The sequence below is a fragment of the Protopterus annectens genome, chromosome 2.part0, assembly GCF_019279795.1.
Source record: "Protopterus annectens isolate FY-2018-M chromosome 2.part0, PAN1.0, whole genome shotgun sequence".
Lineage (NCBI taxonomy): Eukaryota > Metazoa > Chordata > Ceratodontiformes > Protopteridae > Protopterus > Protopterus annectens.
Window position 1 is genome coordinate 1,105,092,922 of NC_056728.1, and position 13,744 is coordinate 1,105,106,665.

Consider the following 13,744-nt stretch of genomic DNA (forward strand, 5'->3'; position numbering starts at 1 on the left):
CATTTCCTCAGGACACCAGTGTTCATGTCCTCTTGTATACTAAAATACCCAATGCAATGGGTAAAGTTCTGTTGTTACCTAAATATTTGTGGAACAGAACCACAACTTCCATGCTAATGTTTCTTCTAAAAGCTGCACTTTAATTTAGTGGTCTCATTCTAACTCAAGATATGCCTTCTCCCATGCCATTTCATTTTAAAAAATTAATATCAGATGTCTATGCACAAGAAACTCATCAATGACTTTCAGGCAGTATAACTACTACAGGACCGGACTTTTATGACCAACATGGTGAAAATGAGGGCATTATCCCTAGTCTTCAAGACATTCAAGAAAAATCTGTTTCCAGTCAGTTACTATGAACTACACAGTAGTCATGTTACACATGAAAACATAAGAGTCTCATGCGTACCAGAGATACCAGTTAGTCATATGATGAACTTGGTTCTAAAGGCTCAGCAGTCTTCTTGCATTTGCTACTTTGTTGCACATGACTGTACACCCTTCTACTTGGGATGAGGTTGAAGTGGTCTCCATACAAGCCCACTCAGGTAAATAAATAAAACAGATGTTTACCACCAGTATATTCAAATGCGACTAACGTTGCAAATTCTGGCCATTTATTACATTGCTACAGGCATCCTTCTCACACAAAAGTTATGTATTTTTTTTTTAATTTCTTCATGGCTCTTTCTACAGTTAACCCTCAAGACACCCTCATGGATATACTGACTCATACATTCCTGATTGCTAGAGCCCCATGACTCATTCTATCCCTTGAGGATAAAAGGCGAGTGTCAGGAGAGGTGCCATAATGCATAGTGGACTGAGTTTTTTACTTTAAGCTCTAACTCCTCAGGCATACCCAACAGGTAGTCTGTCAAGGAGGTTGTGCAATGAGTGTAATGCCAGAATGTTGTCACTTTCACAAGCCACACACATCAGCAAATGACCATAACTGCAAGAACAGACACTGTGCATACTTAATGAGTCTTCACTGGAGAAACTGGTGCATCTTGTGTGCCCTCAGACATGCATCACAGCCCTCCACCTTGGCAGAGAGATGAGATGGCCATAGTCAGAGCTTTATATCTTTATGCCATTGGAGCTAGCGTACACCAAAAATATGGTGCAGATGTAGGTAATATAACATTATCTGCCTTTCACACATTCATTTAAGTTTTCAAACTGTACAGACACTTTCTGTTACACACTGCTACTTTTCTTCTCAATGCAAAAAAATACACATGCTGCAGTAAATGAGAGCAGCGGCTGAAACTTGAAGAAAGGGGGGAGTCATACAGGGAATTCACCTTCTAATCTTCAAAGAACTAATATGGTACAGGGATTTTCCACTTCACATTGGTCATATAAAAATCTGGTGTGAAAACTGTGGTCACACTCAAAGGTAATACCTGCTTCAAACTGTATTTTATTTGCTGAATAGGGTAGAACAATGACTGCAATTTACTAATTTCAAACTTGGCTTGTACAAAGTAATAAAATACTATAAAACATTCAATTAGAAATACAATGACAGAAAAGAGCACACTAGCAAAATATAGTGAGCATAAAATATAGACAGATAAGTGAATGTAGGCAGATTATCAAATATATACAGCTATTTGAAAATATAAACAAATATCAAGGTCATGTGTGGTTTATGTGACAGGGCTGATCAGTGAATTAAAGCATTTAGTAAGAGGAAGGCAGATTTAAAAATGGCCAGATAATGTTGTTGAAAAGGTGGCACTGACAGTTTAAGGTAAGCTTTAAGCTGAGGATGGAATTATGAGTAGGAAGTTGATTTTTTAAAATACAGGGGGACAGATTTTCATAAATTCGGATCAAGACTTGAGGAATTGTGCTCTGTGGAATGAAGCTTGCTGTTGGCAGTTTGAAGCAGTGAGTAGAGCTGCTGTGGTTTCTGAGGTTGTATGTGTGTGTGTACATGGGGGGGGGGGGGTCTTGTCAGGTCAGTTTGGCTGCCATGTGAGAAATGGCTTGGCTGTTAATAAGAAAAGTGCCAATAATGCAGTCTAGTAAAAGCTGACATTTTTGTTGGACTGGGAGCCATTCTCCTTTCTCTAGGGTTATGCAATGATGTTCCTGTTTTGGTGAAAGGGTACTGAACATACAGATCCTACTTTCTATAACTTGAATATGCTTGGTATTTCTTTTTGACACTGATGATATTAAAGGAAGGCCATATCCCAGATGGGCTACAAGGATGCCTTTCCCTAATGTGGTTCTAGTGGCTTCAGAGAGGGATGTTACTGGCCCAGAATAAAAGTGTGTTAATCTTTTTCTTAGTGTTAGTTATACGGAGAGTGAAGTTTAGAGATGGAACCAGCCAGATCACTAGGTATTTAAAGGATCTGATCATTTCTAAGAAAGTGTTTTGGTGGTCAACAATGTGCAGTGAGTTAAGGTACAAATATCAAAGTTGTATGACAAGCAAAGGAACTTACGATGGATGTTCAACAGAATATCAGGGACAAATAAAGGGGCGTAATTATACTATTTGCTAGAGGGCTACAACAGTGATAGAAAAGGAGGAAAAATACAATAATGGTAGGTATGTGATAGTGAAAGGGGCTATTGGCAATCAAGGAGGGCTACTCTGGTATGTAAAATTGCTAGATTTGCAACAAATGCTAGATCCTCTTCACATCACTATTCCTCACTGGAACAACTAAACTGGCTTGAACTTCCACTCTATCTCAACTACTTCCACTTAACTACTGCACATAAAATAATATATAAACCAACAGCTTGTCCAGCTCTATCCTCTATATTAACTCTGTACCATCCAAATAGACACCTTAAATCTGAAAACAAAATTCTACTTAAAGTCAATAAACCTCAACTTCCAGCTGGCCAAATGTTTTACTTCTTCACTACCTACAAACTTTGGAATAACCTCCCAACCTCAATAACCTCCATCTCATACCCTGCTCTCTTTAAAAAAATCCCTCAGACAACACCTCTCTACCTGCTGGTTATGCCCATGCCAAAAATAACTCTTCTTCTCTTCTCACTACTCCCACTCCCAGGTATGCACTCTTAGCAGGTCTGCAGCCACACCTATGACTGTTACTACACTGCCTATACAAATCACTCTCTGGGGCTACAGGTATGCACTCTTAGCAGGTCTGCAGCCATACCTATGACTGTTACTACACTGCCTACACAGATTTAAATGCATGTAACTAATTGTATACAATGTTACTGTTTTATCTGCCTCCCAACCAGTAATGTCTATGGCATCTATATGCCCAAAAGTACATGTTAATATCATCAATGGACTACTATAAAACTGCAATGGAATTGCTAAAAAACTGTAAATAGTGCTACATTTTTATATCTGTATTTTTGATATTTGTATTTTTGTAATGTTGACTTTTATGTGGAGCTTTTCTCCCGGGCCTCCACTGAAAATGGGCTCACCTAGGCCCAATGGACTTTCCCAGTAAACAAATACAATAAATAAATAAATAATAATAAATGTATTTACATTCCACCAAAAAAGTACAGTTGTGTAAATCTTACCATAACAATTGATGTCCTTCTCTTCACTGTTACAGTATTCTAAACAGAAGGGATCTCCCGCCCAGGGTAGCCCAACACTCAGCCAGTAAACCAAAGCCTAATGATCTTGTATGCACTGTACATCACACTTATGCTCCCCGCACAGAACGCAGGGCATAAAAAGGACAAACAGACACAGCTACCTAGAACTGAATTGCCCCAGAAGAGAACAGTCTCCACAGGATAAAGGAGTCCATGCACATCCAGAAGGAAATCCAGAAGGAAAATCAGAAGAAAAAGGGGAAACCCTCAGCCAGAAATGAATCTAAAACAAAAAACAGAACAAACAAGACAGGGTTGGAGGGAGGGAGCAAATACTGCAACAGTGAAGAGAAGGACATTTCCTGTTATAGTAAGATTTTAAACAACTGTACTATGTCCTTCTATATCACCGTTGCAGTATTCTAAACAGAAGGGAGAGTAAAAAAGCTTAAGAAATAGAATGGGAGGTGGAAGTCTGAGAAGGGCCCTCAACAAACCCATATAAAATGGTTTCAGCAAAACCTGCTCTGGCCCTAAAAGCATACCTAACTTATAATGCTTAGTAAAGGTATGCACTGAAGACCAAGTAGCAGCTTCAGTGATGGAACTGGTGCCTAACCCCTTGAAGAAAGCACCAGAAAAGACAACAGCCAAAGTGGAATGACATCTAACAGAAGTATACAAGGATTTACTATGAAAAGTAGAACAAAAAGAAATGGCCTTAGATATCCAGGAGGAGATGGTTTGCTTAGAAACAGACAAACCCAATATCCTGGTATGAAGAACGATTAGTAAGAAGTACACCCTCTCCCTGTGAAACAATAAATAAGGAGGAAAAGGCCTAAGGGCCTGGAGCTCAGTAACCCTCCAGGCAGACGTGACAGCCAGCAACAAAACAGTCTTCCAGGTACAATGTCGCAAAGAAGCAGAATTTGCAGGCTCCAAAAGAGCCTGAGTCAATTTTTCCAAAGCAAAATTAAGGTCCCAAGGAGGAGGTATACGTTTCTTTGGCGGTCTAATATGCAGGGTGCCTTTAAGAAACTGTAAACCTCAAAATGAGAAGTCAAAGTAGGATTCAAGGGCAGACAAGCAGAAATGGTTGACAAATGGGTTTTCACAGAAGAACAGACCAGGCCAGACTGGAACAACTCACACAAATGAAAGAGGACCAAAGGAACCCCTAGAAAAAAGGGTCCTGGTTATGAGCATGGCATCAGACAGAAAATCTTTTACATTTGGACATATAAGATTTTCTGGTTGAGGGTTTCCTTGACTCCCATAAAACGCTGAGTATGTCCTCAGAAAAGAGGTGCCTAAAAGGAGTCAAAACCCTATCACCCACAGTCACCCAAGTATCAGCTGAAGAGTGGACAAGTAAGGATGGATGAGACCCCTTGTCCTGTGTGAGGAGATCCAACCAGTGAGGTAACTTGTGGTGATTGCCCCTGGTCAAATGCATGAAGAGTGGGAAATAGTGCTGTCATAGCCAAATGTCACTAGCAAGATTTTGGGGAAGTCCAGCTGAACTTCTGCAGGACTCTTGGAAGTACAGAAAGAGGCAGGAAAGCATAAAGAAACATCTCCTTCCAAGGAAAAAAAAGGCAGTCCATCTTTTCTGCCCAAAGGCATGGCACTCTGGAATAAAAGAGAGGAAGCTGCCTATTCAGAGGGGAGGCAAAAAGATCTACCCAAGGAATACCCCAGTGATGGACAATGTCTAGAAACATGTCTCTGTGAAGCAGCTATTTGGGAGTCTGTGTTTTGGACCTACTTGAGAACCTGACACTAGATTATGCTCAGAAGGAATGTATACTTCTTGAAGAGTTAACTGTTAACTGAGAGCCACCTCCCAAGTCTGAAGAGCCATACTGCAGAAGAGGTAAGATTTTTGTGCCTCCCTGCTTGTTGACATGCGACATCAATATAATGTTGTCTTTGTACACCTTCAAGGGGTCTGAACAGAACATGGGATGAAAAGCTTGAAGGGCCATAATCAGATCTCTCATCTCTTTGATGTGGATATGGACTGACTTCTGATGGGGGAGGGGTGGCAAAGTCCTTGAACTTTCAAAGTGACTAAGAGAAGCCTCCCACCCCATGTCTGAGGCATTGGTGAGCAGTTCTTGAGAATGGAATAGAGGCTAAAAGGGCCGGCCTGGGTTGAAAGCAAACTGCTGAATCCACCACGTGAATTCCTTCTTTAAACAGGGAAGAAGAGGTACACTGAAAAACAATAGGGTGATAATGCTGCAGCCAAACTTACTTGAGGTATCACTGAAGCTTCCACATATGCAGTCTGGCAAGAGGAAGCATTGGAATAGAAGAAGCCATGAACCCCAAGGCCTAAAGAAACTCTCTGGTTGGCATGTCAGTCAGAGGAAGAATAGACTGAAAGAAGGCTGTCTAGGACAAAATCTTTGGAGGTGGAAGAGAGGCCAACATTGTCAATGTCTGAATCCTGCATTCCAGATACACATGATCCTGAGAGGGAGTTAGAATGGACGTTTGGTAGTTGACAGTGAATGCCAGACTTTGAAGAAGAGAGATTGTGAACTCCAAATCCTGTAAAAGGCACCTGAGAGAAGGTGCCTGAAGCAACAGGTTGTCTAGATAAGGAAAAATCTGAATGCACTGGAGCCTGCAGAAAGCAATCACAGGAGCTGGGCATTTTGTGAAAACCCTTGGGGCAGTAGAGAGGCCAAAAGACAAAGCAGATATCTAAAAATTAAAGGAAGACACAGACAAACATAAAAACTTCCTGTAAAGAGGGTGAACAGGGATATGAAGATAAGCATCTTTCAAATTCAAAGACACCAGAAAAGCCTGGGGTAGTACAAGAGGGAACAGGGTTTGAAGCATAAGCATCCAAAAAGAAGGGGCCTTGTGAAAGGTGGAGAGCAGGTAGAGATCCAGAATAGGTCTCCAAGTGCCATCCTTTTGAGGAACCAGGAACATCCTGGAATAAAAACCCCTTCCCAATTGGGAAGGGGGGACACGTTGAATAGTTCACCAGGGACCCTAGAACCTCCAGGAATTGAGGAAGTTGCCTAGAGGAGGATAGGGAATCCCTGAAAAAGGAGGGAGAGGCTTCCACACCATGAGGTAACTCATACAGATGACCGAAACAATCCAAGAGTCTGAAGTGGTGAGATGCCAATTTGGAAGACAAAGGGAAAGCCAAAGGGATAAAGGAACCTGATCTAAAAGAAAGAGGGATGGTCAAAGAGAAGCAGACCTATCAGATAAAGGAGCCTTCTATGACACAGAAATCTGAGAAGCCTTAACAGAGGGGGCCCAGGTGCCACCCTTCCTGCCCTTAGAGGCCTGACCCAGTTGTCTTGAAAAAAAGTAGATCTAGAAGGGTAATTCCTCTGGAATTTAGGGATGGGAGAGACAAAATATGTTTAAGGTCCTGCAAAGCTTTACATTTTTCTTGAAGAGCCAAACATATCATCATCAGCAGCAGCAGCAGTCCCAAAGAGATACCTATTATCCAAAGGAACATCCAGCAACTTTGCTTTAATGTCTTCAGGTAATGACTGAAGGTGAAGCCATGAGTAACTCCACATGACAGACCCAAAATCTGCAGTCCTGGAAGAGGCATCAGCATCATGATAGCTACACTTAAAAGTGGTAAACCACTTTTGAAGCAGAAGCTAAAAGAGATAAGATAGAGGATTTGCCTTCAGAATCAGGGAGATCAGAAATAACCTGACAAACCTGAGCAATCAAGGCCAGAGCATACCCTGGTCATGTGCATCTGGTATGATGGAAAAGAAGATCTGGGTAGCTGCTTTTGTACATCCCTTTTGTGCCCTACATTCTGTATGGAGGAGCATGAGTGTGACAGATGGAGCATATAAGATCATCAGGCTTTGATATACTGGCCGAACGTTGGGCTGCTCTGGGCAGGAGATCTCTTCTGTTTAGAATACTGCAACAGTGATATAAAAGGACATCTGCTATGTAAAAAAAAAATTGGTATTACGCAGCATAAGAAAATTATCATCAGCTTTCAGCAGGGAACATTATTTACATGTGGAGACTGGAATTTGCTTTGCAATAATATGGATGTATTGGGAACCTAGAAGGGAAAATATTAACAAACGAGAGTAGATTTCTGAAGAAATTTATGAAAATATTTGGTATGGAGGATGAGAAGTCAGTAGTAGAAACTCAGACAGAATTTACATATTATGCCCCAAGGTATAATAACAGGGCCAGACTGGACAGAAATTATATTTAATTGAAAGCTCTGACACACAGCCAATAACTATTTCTGATAAAAAAATTAAGATGAAAATACAGGGTAATAAAAGAAAAATGAGCCACTGGTGTTTTCCTAGGTACCTGTTAAAATAGAAGAATTTAAGGAACTGGTATTGGATCTTATTCAAGAGTTATTAGGGAAGACAGAATTTTTTCAGAAGAGATAGCTACTGTGTGGGATAAAATGTAAATGGAGTTTAAAAACTGTAGAAATAAAAGAGAATGAAATATGGTTAAGAAGTAATAGGAACTATTTAAGTAGATTGGCTGACGTGGGTTCAAGTACTGCAGAATAAGGAGAATCTCAAAGAAGAAGCAGGAGAACAAATGCAGGAGTATTAAAGGGAAAATAAGGGAGTATTTTGATAATATGAATTAGTTTAGAAATATTGTTGTTATTTTTTGATAACAACACCAAAGCACAACAACTTGAATTGTAATGACTTAGACAAAGTAAAAAAAGGTAGTCGCCAAATTTAGGCAGCCTAAGACAAGAAAAATAACCAGAGATCCAAGAGAGGTAGTAAAAGATATTTTGGAAGTTTTATGAAAATTTGTATAAAGCAGAGGAATGTGGAAATCATGAAGGAGCACAAATGGAAATACTTATGGAAGACATAATTATGCCATGGTTAAAGGAAGATGAGTCTCAGCAATGAATAGTTAAGACAGGAAGAGAGCAGATAAAAACAGTGATGTGTGGTCAGTCTACACGTAAGTCTCCAGGAACAGATCATATTCTTGTGGAAATTTGCAAGTTAGGAGGGAAGAAAGTGATAGAGATCTGGAAGCTTTTGTTTAATTGCATTTTGAAAGGAGAGGAAGCACTTGCGTCTTGGAAGAAAAGTGATGATGGCTACATTAGCCAATGAGGATAAAGACCCATCAGAACTAGCTTCAAGTAGACCCAGTTCAGTTTTACACCATAATTATAAAGTGTTTATGGCTATACTAGCTATGAAAATGGATAAGATGTTGCCAAAAGTGACAGTTATGGATCAGTGTTGTTTTGGCAAACATTTGACACATTAATAGAACACCGATGATCCAGAGGAGAGTTGAATGTAAGACAATACTACGTTGGTTGGTCTTCATGCAGTGAAAGCACCCAGGGGGGATCCAGGATTGAGCATAGAGGGGCACTTTTTTGAGTATGAAGGAGAGAGAGAAGGAAGTGGGTTTCCACAGTGAAGTGAGAAAGTGAGATGAAAGTGTCATCTCAGACTAACGTCACAGCAATCCATACTCAGTTCCATGACCATTTTTATGCATGACATTTTGTTTCATGTGTGGTGACATTAAAAAACAATGTTCTGTGTCTGCACAGCCTGCCTGGTACAGAAAAGACATATCTAACAATCTTTAAGCTATATATATCAATTAACCAAATACTGTCTAAAGTATAAACACACACGCATAGACTATACGACTACTGGAATCTAGGTAGTCCAGAAAGTGTAAACACTATTGGGAAGACAAAAAGAGCTACAAACAGTAACAACCAGACAATATACTTCTCACTACATAAATATGTGTGTGTGTGTGTATCTATATATGAATGCACACAATACATAAATACTTCCATCCTCATACATAATTACAGTTTTCATAAAACCTATACAGTATCTAATAATACATCAGAATGACAAAGAAATGCAAGTTGTTTTCAGCACAAGAATAACAAAACCCAGTTAAGAAAATTACTTACAAAAAATCTTGGATGTTAGCAGCTCAGTGCACTCTTATGTGAAGGCAAACAAAGCCCATAATTCCAGTAATTTACTTTTCAATACTATGATATGACTTGTAAAGAAATTAAAGCCCAGCTGTATGTCCTTACTTAGAGTACCACAAGACAGAGAAAGAACCATCCAAACCTGAGTTGTTTGTACCACCCTTCTACATTTCATTTTACTCACACACTGCAGAAAGATCTCTGCATATACATACCAGTGGATGCAGATAACACAGTAACTTCTAATCTTCACAGCTGCGGCCACCTAAGCTATCAGTAAGTAAAGCAGTGCTCTCTGTAGAAGGCTTCCAGTACAAATCTGCTTGTGTGGTACAACAATAAAGAAAAGTTGTGTAAAATCTTACCATGACCATAGATGTCCTTCTCTTCCATGTTGCAATATTTAACATATGGATTTACTCGTCTTGCTTCGCGAACGTCCGGCCAGTATAACAAAAGTTTTCAGTCCCTGTATGGTGCGTGGGATGTCTGACATGGCTCAAGGAACATGGGCCATAAAAGTGATGTCTGCATGCACCAGCCCTCAAAACTGTAAACCCCAGTCATACCAGTCCTAGTAAGGGCAATGCCAGTTCTGTGCCACCCAGAAAGGGAAATGCTGCCTAACAGGAGGGGAAGGAATACTGCAACATGGAAGAAAAGGACATCTATGGTTAGGGTAAGATTTTACACAACTTTTCTATGTCCTTCTATTCCCATGTTTCAGTATTTAAAATATAGGTGAGTGCCAAAGCTTACTGTGAAGGAGAAGGTGGTGGTCTAGAGGCAGTTTCCAGGAATCCGTGAATAATAGTCCAGCCAAAATCCACCCTGGCCTTGGAAATGTGGTCTAACTTGTAATGTTTGGTGAAGGTGTGCACTGATGAACAAGTGGCTGCTTCAAGAATTGCAGAGATATCCAGACCTTTGAAGAAGGCTCCTGAGGAAGCCATAGCCCTGGTGGAGTGTGCTTTGACAGTGCCTTGCAGGGATTTCCCATGGTATTTGTAGCAGATGGTGATGGCTTTGCAAATCCAGGTAGAGACAGTTTGTTTGGTTACTGCCTTCCCTAGGGCGCTGGCGTGGAAGGAGACAGAATTGATCAGCCTGTCTGATGGGCTTGGTTTTATACAGACAAAATCAGAGTTTTCTGTGAACATCCAGGGAAAGAAGTACTCTCTCACTGTCCCCCTGTGGGTTAGGGAAGAAGGTAAGTAGGTGGATGGCTTGATTCAGGGAGAGGTCATTCACTACCTTGAGCATGAATGAAGGATTAGTTCTAAGAGTAACTCCTGTCATTGTAGAAAACTAGGAAAGGTGGGATAGCCATGAGGGCTTGCAGTTCTGATACTCTTCTGGCTGAGGTCAAGGCCACGAGTAGCACCGTTTTCCATGTATAGTATTTTATGGAAGCTTTGTCTGCTGGCTCAAATGGAGGGAACATGAGCTTTTCCAAAAACATAATTAAGGTCCCATGGGGGTGGGGATGGTTTTCTGGGAGGCCTGAAGGGAAGGATCCCTTTGAGAAAAAGCTTAGCTGGTCATCTGGACACTAGAGGGGGGGTCCAGAGGAAGGCATGCTGAAATAGCAGACAAGTAGGCTTTAATGGAGGAACAGGCCAAGCCTGTCTGCAGTAGCTCACACAGGTAAGACAGAATTAGCGGGGTCTCCCATGCAAGTGGGTCCAACTGTCTTTTGTGACACCATACAGAAAATCTATTTCACTTTGAAAGGTAAGATTTTCTTGTATTTGGTTTCCTGGCCTCCTACTGGACAGTGAGCATGTCCTCATTGTAAAGGTGTCTGAAGGGGATCAGAATCCTATCAACCACAGGGTGAGGTGCAGTAACTGCCACTTTAGGTGTATTTGGGATCCATTGTGCTGTGTGAGAAGGTCCACTCTGAGGGGTAACTTGTGGTGATTTCTCTCGGATAGTTGTAAGAGTAGGCGGAACCAATGCTGTCTTCGTCAGTCAGTAGGGAGTCACCAACATGATTTTTGGTCTATCTTGATGGACTTTCAGCCAGACCTTTTGGATGAGTGGGAAGAGAGGAAATGCATAGAGAAACTCGCCCTTCCAAGAGATTGAGAAGGCATCTGTTACCAGTGCCTGAGGATGTGGTGTCCTGGTGCAAAATCCAAGAAGTTGCCTGTTGATGAAGGAGGCAAACAGGTCTATTTGAGGTGTACCCACCAGTGGACTAGATCCAGGAAGACATCCCTGTGAAGCATCCATTCATGGTTGTTTGTAATGGTTCTCCTGAGACAGTCTGCCTGGGAGTTCTGTATTGAGGGAATGTAGACTGCCTGTAGGGTCACCCCCTGTGAGGTGGCCAACTCCCATACTAGGGAGAGCTTGTCTGCAATGTAAGTAGGACTTGGTCCCTCCCTGTTTGTTGAGGAACCACAGGACTGTGGTATTATCTGTGAAAATCTTTAGTGAACTTTCTGAATATAATAGCTGGAAGGCTCGAAGGACCAGGAGAATTGCCCTCATCTCTCAAACATTGATGTGTTCTTGATTTTGTGGCTTTGGCTACAGACTTTGCACTGTATGATGGCCCAGAGTTGCTCCCCAGCCCAAGTTTGAGGCATCTGTGTGTATGATCTGTGTGGGTAGGGGTGGTTGGAGGGGAAGACCTGTATTGAGGGTCACTTGTGTCAACCACTACTGGATTTCTAGTTTGAGGAATGGTAGGAGGGGAACCCTGTACTCAAAGTGGTGGGAGTGTTGTGTCCAGACTGACTGAAGGTACAATTGCAGTGTCCTCATATGGAGTCTTGCTAATGGTAACATGTGGATAGTGGCTGCCATGTAGCCCAGGAGCCTGAGGGACTGCCTTGCTGTCAATTCTGCTGACTGAAGGACCAGGAGTAGGTGTTCTGTCAAGTTTTCCACCTTTTGTGAGGAAGGTAGACTTTCATGACATCTGACCAAATTCTGCACCCCATGAAGTCAATGTCTTGAGAAGGTCCCAGGTGGGATTTTGGGTAATTTATCTGGAATCACAGAAACTGTAGGAGGGAGACAACCAGGTGTATACACTGCAAGAGGGTCTCTTTGTTGCCTGCCTGTATCAGCAGGTCATCCAGATAAGGGAATATCTGGATTCTCTTTGTCCTGCAGAAGGCAATCATTAGAGCCAAACATTTGGTGAAAACCCTGGGTGCAGTAGAAAGCCCAAAGGGCAAGGCAGATAACTGAAAGTGAGAAGGGCCCACCAAGAAGCTCAGATATTTCCTGAAAGTGGGCTTTATGGGGATATGGAGATAGGCATCCTTTACATCTAAGGTGGCCGTAGATCCCTGAGGATGAGAAGAGGAAAACTGTTTATAGGGTCAACATCATGAAATGTGTAACCTCTAGGAATAGGTTGAGATATGAGAGGTCTAGAATTGGTCTGCAAGGACCATTCTTTCTTGGAACCTGGAAAATCCTGGAGTAGAAACCTCTTCCTTTTACTGCGAGGGGCACTAGTTCTATGGTGCCTTGAGCCAGCAGTGCCTGTAGTACTGGCTGCAGGAGTTGTAGCTGTTGTTTTGGAGGTATTGGGATGACTTTTCACTTTGGGGGTGATAGCCAGGTCATGAAATACCCATTTTGAAGGATTAAAAGGACCCAGTTGTCTGACGTGGCCTCTGGCAAGGGGGAGGTGTAGCTCTAGCTGGTAGGTTTTCTAGGCCTAGAAGGAGCAGCAGGGTAAGAATGTTTTCTAATGAACTGCATTTTAGCTGGGTAGTTTCTTTGAAATTTAGGAATAGGGGAGACTAGCAGGTATTTCAAATCTTGCATTTCTTTTCCCTTTTGCTGAAGTGACTTACATCAGACACTTCTGCACCAAACAAGGCTGTGTTGTCGAGGGGGGCATCAATCAGTTTTACTCTGAAATCATCTGGAAGGGGCTGGAGGCATAGCCAGGAGTAACTTCTTAAGGCAGCTGCTGATGTTGCTGACCTTGCTGAGGCTTCAGCAGCATCAAAGCTGCACTTTATTGAGTGCCGGATGACCTAGGAGGTGAGAGCCAGAAGGGAAGACAGTGAAGCTTTGGAAGCACAATCTGGTGTATATCCGAAGAGGTGGAGCCCAATTCCTCTACCAAGCGACATCGGCCACAGACTGAGGGTCGGACAGTAGAGGCACAGCTGAAGTGGTAGGCCGTATAGT

The 13,744-nt window shown here is 41.9% G+C and overlaps 1 protein-coding gene across 1 annotated transcript in view; it reads right to left on the reverse strand.

Moving 5' to 3' along the window:
- The window catches only part of GSTCD (glutathione S-transferase C-terminal domain containing), a 1,728,465-nt gene that overhangs the window by 781,079 nt on the left and 933,642 nt on the right, over window positions 1-13,744 (reverse strand). The gene's annotated exons all lie outside the window — the stretch shown is intronic.